This window comes from Eupeodes corollae, chromosome 2, assembly GCF_945859685.1.
Source record: "Eupeodes corollae chromosome 2, idEupCoro1.1, whole genome shotgun sequence".
In the NCBI taxonomy this organism is placed as follows: domain Eukaryota; kingdom Metazoa; phylum Arthropoda; class Insecta; order Diptera; family Syrphidae; genus Eupeodes; species Eupeodes corollae.
This window is the reverse complement of record NC_079148.1, coordinates 35203650-35211799: the sequence shown is the minus strand read 5'-3', so window position 1 is coordinate 35211799 and position 8150 is coordinate 35203650.

The following is an 8150-nucleotide window of genomic DNA, read 5'->3' as shown; positions in this document are numbered from 1 at the left end:
GATGTTTGAGTCGAAAATCAATTTTTACCAGCTTTTGTTAAAATTGTTTAGGTTTTTAATTTTTTGTACAAAAACTGTCAAGTCGATATTTTTTGAAATTTTATTGAATGTTGAAAACAATATTTCTTATGAGATAAAATTAGTTTGAAGCCTAATTTTAAAGTTTTTGAAAAGATATTTGAGTCAAAAATCAATTTTTACCAACTTTTGTTAAATTTTTTTTAGGTTTTTAATTTTTTGTACAAAAATTGTCAATTCGATTTTTTCAAAATTTTACTGAAGTTAACAGAAATATTTTTTGAAAGACGAAAGTAGTTAAAAGCCAATATTTGCAATTCTGGAAAGATATTTGAGTCGAAAATCAATTTTTACCAACTTTTATAATTTTTTTTTAGGTTTTTATTTTTTGTAAAAACACTGTCAATTCAATTTTTTTCAACATAAGATAAATAAGTTTGAATCCTAAATTTCTAGATTTTGAAAAGATATTTGAATCGATATTCAATTTTTACCAACTTTTAGAAATGTTTTTTTTTAGATTTTTATTTTTTATAAAAAAAACTGTCAATTCGATTTTTCTCAAAATTTTATCAGACGTCAAAAACATTATTCTCCGTTGCACCAAATCGTTTACGAGATGAAATCATATTTTAGTAGTAAAATTTTGGAGGTTACACATTTTTTTTTTAGTTTTTTTTTGATTTATAAGAAATACCGTTAAATGGATTTTTTTTCAAAAAATTTACTTCTTTGATATCACGTTACAATATATTATATAAAATGTAATTCAAGTCTCTAGCGTTTTTGGTTTGTAAGATATTTAGGTTTAACCAAATGTTCACCTTGTTTTAAAACTGCTATGGTAAAAAAAACCACGCACGCAATTTTCTTGAGAGCCCTTTTTGCATCTTTCTGCCTTATTATCTCTTCTGGTTCTTGAACTATGGACGACGAAAAAACGTCGCAAACGTACGGACGTACGAACGTACGTACACACGCACGCACAGGCATCTTTTTTAAAATCTTTTATTTCGACTCTAGGGACCTTGAAACGTTTAGAAATATCAAAATTTTCAATTTGACAAAACAGACCCATCCCAATAACTTCCTATTTGAAGTTAATAACAATGATTTTGTTTATTTAAAAAATTGTTTTTAAGAAATCAGAGATATTTGAGATTGAAGTCAACAGTTGTAAGAAGTTAAGATTTAAATTATCTTAAAATACTATTCATGTCTTTTGCCTATATTCGTTGCTTTCATTTGAATAACTCTTACTTAAACTTCAAAAATTAATTGTACAATGAATAACAATTAAATAACGTTCTTTTTAAACATCTTATACTTTTAGCTTATTGTTTTATTTCTTTATACTGATTTATTAATTTTAATAGTTTTAAACGTTTATTTAACATTTAAAATCAATTTGTATGTTTTAAATAAAATAACAAAATTATTTTGAATTAAAAGTGTTTTCCAAAGTATAATAAATTGAAATTTGTCCCTTACGAACGATTACGTTGAACACGAAAATATAACTGTTCTCTGTAGGTAACTAAAAAGGATTTATATAAAGACCATATTTCAATTCACTAAATTTGTTTCCTCTTTTTTTATCTGCTATCATATTTTTGATTGTATACCGTCTAGACTTTAGACTTATTTATATTTACAAACAAAAACAGGAGGAATGACTTACAGTCAAAAGAAAAAAAGGAATCGAGATGTTTTCATTCTATAAGTGGCTCCTGTTGTTGTTTAAGAACTTAAATTGAGCAAAAGGATTTACAAATAGATAAAGAGAAAAGAAACAAAGACATTCATAAGCAAACAATAGAGTCCTTTATCTAAGTTCGTTTTTAGAAATGGGAAATAAAACATTAAAAAATCTCCTCTGGTAATTATAAGAAAAAATACCATTTTCGGTTTCTTTTCACTGTAAACTAAATAATGCTTTGGAAAATGATGTTTCATTATTAAAATATCAAAAATTGGCCAGTTTCAATAGAATATTTTGTTTAGTTGATCTGAAACTTGAAACTTTTATTTACAATATTTATTTAAATATTTGTTAGTATTATTTTTATTGCTATTTATATTTTTAACTATCCCAAAATATCTTAGCAATTCAATTATTGTATGTAAGTAACTGAAACTTGATTTTCTTAGCCACATTATCGCCTTAAACCACAGAGTGTAGATTTTATTCCATGTTTTTTAATTTTGTATTTACAATACTCATACATTTATTGTTAATAATAATTTGGTCAATGTCAGTAGTATCACTGACAACAGTTTAAAATTACATGGTTACTTGTAGTGGCATCACTATCATCAGTTATTAAAGATTCTCTCAATGTAAATCGTGGTTTAAGTTTGATTGACAACGCAATGCCAACTAGTGCAACGAAGCTCATTCGATTCTTAAAACCAAACCAAATGTCATCATCGTCAACACCATAAACTATGCCACTTCCACTTCCACCACCATAAACTGTGCCACTTCACCTTAACCGTCTGCGTCTTTGAGTCCACCTTTTGTCAAGTGTCGTGTCATATTGGATTGGATTGGGTTGGGTTTGGGTTTGGGTTGTACAATTGTACATATAGCCAAACAAAATATAATCTAACAAACAACCTCAATTGCTTCATCCAACCACACTATCGGATGCCAATGAGGATTCATTTCATTGACATTATTATTGTCGCCAATGACGCCAATAGAGTGTAAACATGAAAACAACAGTCACGTGCCATGGCCATGGATTGGACCATGGTTTTAGCTTTTCAAGGGATTCATTGTCAACGTCGTCGTCGTCGTTCATCGCTCGTTTCTGTTAGACCGTGTTGTTGAAGTGACTATGTACATACAGACTTCTATAAGGATGGAGCAGGGTTAAGTAAATCGCTGATACTCTGCTTTGCTTTGCTGTGCTGGAGATGTAGAAAAGCTGGCAGTAAATAAGATCATCAGATGTGGTCTGAATGAAATTGAGGCTTTCGGTGTTTGTCAATGGGATGAATAGAAATGGAAACGTCTAGCTTACATAGAAATATAGAAAGATAACCAACAACGAGATACAATGTCTCTCAACATCATGATACAAAGAGTTTCAAAGCTAAGCTCGCTTCTCTAGTAGCTAGGCTTCTTATATATTGATGGTGTATTCTGGTCAATTCCGTGGAAAGATAATGATGGAACATGGAAACCGAAAAAGGCCAGACCCTGGCACACTTTGCTTTAATGGGATTATACTATGATAAGGATTTGAGATAATCCTTAAATGTTTTGTGATTAGGTTTGGGCCGCACAACAATAAAGGCATTATTTTGTATTCGAGATAAAAATTATGTTTATTTTAGTTTAAGGCAATTGAGCAGCTACAAAAACAACAACAAAAATAAAATAAAATGTTAACCAACGATCTTATGATACAAATCTTATTTACTCGGATATATAAACTGTTGCGAGGGGCTTTATTTGAAATGCTTATAGAATTATTTAAGAAAATTACTTCCCTATGAAAATAGGCGCCTTTATTGGGTGTGGCAAGTGAAATTGATGCGCATAAATATGAAAAAATGTACAGAAGCATGACAAAGGATGAGACTCCGTTTAGTGAGAGGGCTTTGCTTCTATTGTATAACCAACCATGGACTGTTTGGTTTTCTGTAGAATGAAATATGACTTTTAAAGTAAACAGATTAATGTTATGGTGTGGAGGATAAGTTATACTATAGACCACATTAATTTAATGATTAATATTTATGGTGTTTTGGGAAAATAATGAGGTACTTTAACAATAATTCCTTAAGCATACCTAAAAATCTGTGCTTCTTAACGGAAGTTAGAACAACTAAATCCATTTTTTTAGGAATTTTTATTATTAACATCAAGAATTATAATGCTTCCGTAAAGTTTGGTGTGTGGTTGAAGTTTGAAGTTTTCTTAACTTTTGATTAAATTTTACATTTTTTATTTAGTAAAAAAGTCACAGTGACAGTTAAATTTTGATTAAATAAAGTTACTTTCTATTACAACTGTCTGACACTTGTAAGTGTCATTAAATGACAGATGAAGTTTGAGTGACATCAACCTTCTTTGATTGAACTATAATTTTCAAATATTGCAAAGAAAATGACGTCTTGAAATTCAATTTAGATGGAATTACATTTTTGATATCTGGATTGTTACTTAATGTGGCTTCATAAATAAAACTGTGAGTAAGAGACATTTTTGATGGTTATAATTTGGCGCGACATAATGCGAAAAGAAATTAAAAAGGGGTTGCTGTTGCGTTTAAGTGACATCTTATTTCTCAAATTTTGATTAAATTTAATTTCAAGCTCTATTTTTTCAATAATTGGATTTTTCAATTTTGTCACATTTTTAATTTTTCGAAATTTTTTACTTTGAATTAATGGCGCTTGACTTTTTAAAATGTGCCTTAGTCGCTTTATTATATTTTAGACTATTGTAAATTAAATGATATCAGGTAATTTAAAATGGTAAAAATTAAACAAAATGTATTATCTCATATTTCAACAAAGTTACCCATTTTTTTCTAAGCTCTGATTTTCTAACATTTTCAACTATGATTTGTAGACCAAATTTCCTAATGGATTGATTTTAAATGCCATCTGATATCTTGAGTGTTATATATATTGATTGACATCTGTTCAAATCTTAAATTAAAAATTAAATTGGGTGTCGCAACAGTCCGTTGAGAACTAGGACCTAGTGACTTGCAACTCTTAACCATTCCTGTGTGCGAGTAATGTTGTCAGGAGGGGACCTATATATCGAATCCGAACGGCTAATTTGAGAAAGCACTTTTTCATGACAAGAGTTACTCTTGGAGAATTTGTCAGTTCCTCGCAAGAGGCAGTACCAGTGAAAAGACTTTAGATGGCACAGGTAGGGATCAAACCCAAGACCACTACCATGACAGTCCAACTCACATTTTTTTAAATTCATTTTTATTATAAAACTATCTTAAAGCTAGACAAAAATTCATAAAAAACTATAACTTACAAATAACTTCCTGGTCCCATACGGACACACATGATGCCACGGGTTTCAATGGTTGTTAACTTTTAAAGGTCGATGCTGGTTTTGAATAAAACACAAATTATTTAGGAAATTACTGTCATTACTTTTTATTATGATAATATTATTATAAGACAATTTTATATGAAATAAATGTAGGCCAAATGACCGCTGTAGCCTCGGCGGCACACCTCCGTCCGATCATTCAAATTTTCAACTGCATTGAGGCATAATTGAGGCTCTATATAATCCTTTAGTTCTTAGATTGTTGCAATTTCTGCTTATTGACGAATCCACTGAGATGAAAATGCCTCATCACTGAAGATGATTTTCTTTGAAAATTGGTCATTCACTCTTGCTATTTCTTGCCAACATTCTGGCCATTGACAACGCTTAAAATGGTAAAGTGGATCTAGTTCTTGAGTCATTTGCACCTTTTTAGCGTGCAAATGCAAGACTTCATGCGTTAAGTTCATCAACTAAAAGTGTGAGTGACATTTTGGAGAAATGGAGAGTAGTTTAATGAATACTTTGCTGTTTTATTTTTTCAACAAAAGTTAAATGACGTATGAGTTCTCTAGCTAAATAAAGTTGACATTTGCTATCTCTGATACTGAATTCAATGACGTTACTTCTAAAGAGTTTTAAAATAGTGTCACGGTAAAAATTACCGCGACAAGAACCATTCTCTCCGTCATCCAAATACTTGTTCCTCCCTCCTCCATTCCTACAGGTGTTTCCTACAATCTACTGAGAGAGAGAGGGGCAGCCATGGTCCATCAGCCATCGGTTCACTCTCTCAGTACTTTGGAAAGAAACATAATCATTGATGTCGATTTTACATAGGTACATAAAGTGGATAAGCTTTCCACTTTAACTAAAGTGATAGACGGGCGGTCTTGTCAAATACTAAGAACGGGTGACAGCCAGTCCCCAAAGAATGAGCATAATTACCACCACAAGTCTCAGACGGATGGTCTGACTCCAGTAAACCAAAATTGGCAAAGTCGACACTTGGTCTCCGAATGCCGAAGTTACTCCATGGGAGAATGGCTTCAAGCCCAACTTTTACACCCTCATTATACTTAAATGTACAAGATGGAACGATAACGTAAGTCCCTATTTCCTCAAATCTGCGCGAAAGTCAAACGAAATAACTTTATAACGCGTGTAGCGAACTTCCACATTTATCTTCCCACAATCGTTATTAATCGAAACTTACTTAATTTCCATCGAGTTTCCACAATTATATTTGGGAAATATCGGTGGGGAAAAATGCAACGTGTGAACAATCAAATTTCTTGAGTTCCAAGGTTATTCCTTCATTCAAAATTGAATGGGGGATGTTAGGTGGCTGAATGCACCCACTGCATTCCCGCACTCTACAAGTCAGAGTAGAGCGCAGCGAATTCAGGGGTGACTTACATTAAGCTGGGGACATTAAAGTGCGAGTAAGAGAAGACTGCGTTGGCACACTCACGCAAACAAGCTGAGCGTTGCTGAAAAAAATGACGCGACCGAAACCCAAGTCACTGAGTTGCTTAAAGCACTGGGTTTTTGAAGAAAAAGAATTCATCCAGGCTTGGAAAAAGCTTGGGAGCTCACTTTTTTTGTAAGCTACGAAATCGAATAGATCGAAAGAAAAGTAATTTTTGAAGATAGAAATTTGATTGAAAAAAAAATTAATTTGAGGAAGTGTTTTGGAAATTTGAAAAAAAGGAGAATAATTTTGGAGATTTGGTGGAATATACTCTTTGAGATACAGGAAAGGAAAATTGGTTAAATAAGGAAGGTAGATCTGGCAGGAAAAATAAGCTCTATAATAGTTTGGTTTATTTGATTAAAAATTATTTCCGTTGAATCACATTATTTCGTATCGAAACTTACTGCGTCGAGAAACTCGTGCAAAGTTAGGATGTTGACCCCAATTTTCGTCGAAAAATTATCTTCATAGCGATGAGGCCTGTGTTGGATGAATGGCTACGTGAAGAAGCGGCATTGCTGGAAAAAAGGCACTGTTTTATCACTTAAGATCGATGACCACCAACTTCTTGTGGCTTGAATTGGATGATATGGACACCGAAGATATATGGTTTCACGTGCCGATGCGACGGGACTTTGTTGGAGTTTCATTTAACCCCTCATTACGTTTTCTTGTATAGCTTTCTTCGCAGGACTATAGAAATAATCGTCAAATCATGGTGTATCTTAAAGACAACATAATTGATGGTATTGGTCAATTTCAGAATGCTTTATGCTCCACCCAGCGAAGCTGTAGAGACTGTGATGTCACTAACGACTATTGCACATACAACGCCATCGATAGATGATATCTCATACAGCAACTCGTTTTATACAATTTTAAAATCGATCCGCCTTTAATGGAAAACCATTCTCTTGGATTGAGCAAATGTCTATCATGGTTTTGTTTTATTAACATTTTTAATTTCATTGACATACTTCTGGTTTGGTGAAATTTTCGACTTAGTCATCTTCTAACTTATATTATGATTAAAAGTCAACGTAAAGTGTTATTCAGTTCAGTCTTTAGTGTTTTTTCTATTGTTTTTGGCAGAGTTTATTTCAATTTTCATTAAGTGACGTCTATTATATCTTGAGTGGAATGTTGCTTTTAAAATTGTTTTAATTTTCAAATTATGAAAATTTTACATGAAATGGAATCATTCATAAAAAAAAATATTAAAGTAGATGAACCGTATTCATCTAATCATAAACAAAATTTTGCAATAAAGTTTTCCATGACTTAAACTCTAGTGAAAGACATCCATCAAAAATCTACAAATAAACTAAAATAGTATCGAAGTATAAAAGTTCATAGGGTGCACATACTCTAAAAAACTAAAATCGATTTGAGTTCAACAATTTTGTCATCAAGAGTTCAAACTTTAACTCGTTCAAACTTCCAAATTATAGTTTGTCACAGGGCACAGAAACTCGCTACGTATATTTATGAAAAAAATATACAACTTTTTTCTTGCTATACATAGTAACACATAACGTATGAACGTAACGACGTAGCTCTATTTCCCGACAAGCTTCCTGCACGGAAATAAACAAAAATAAAAATGTCATAGTTCAA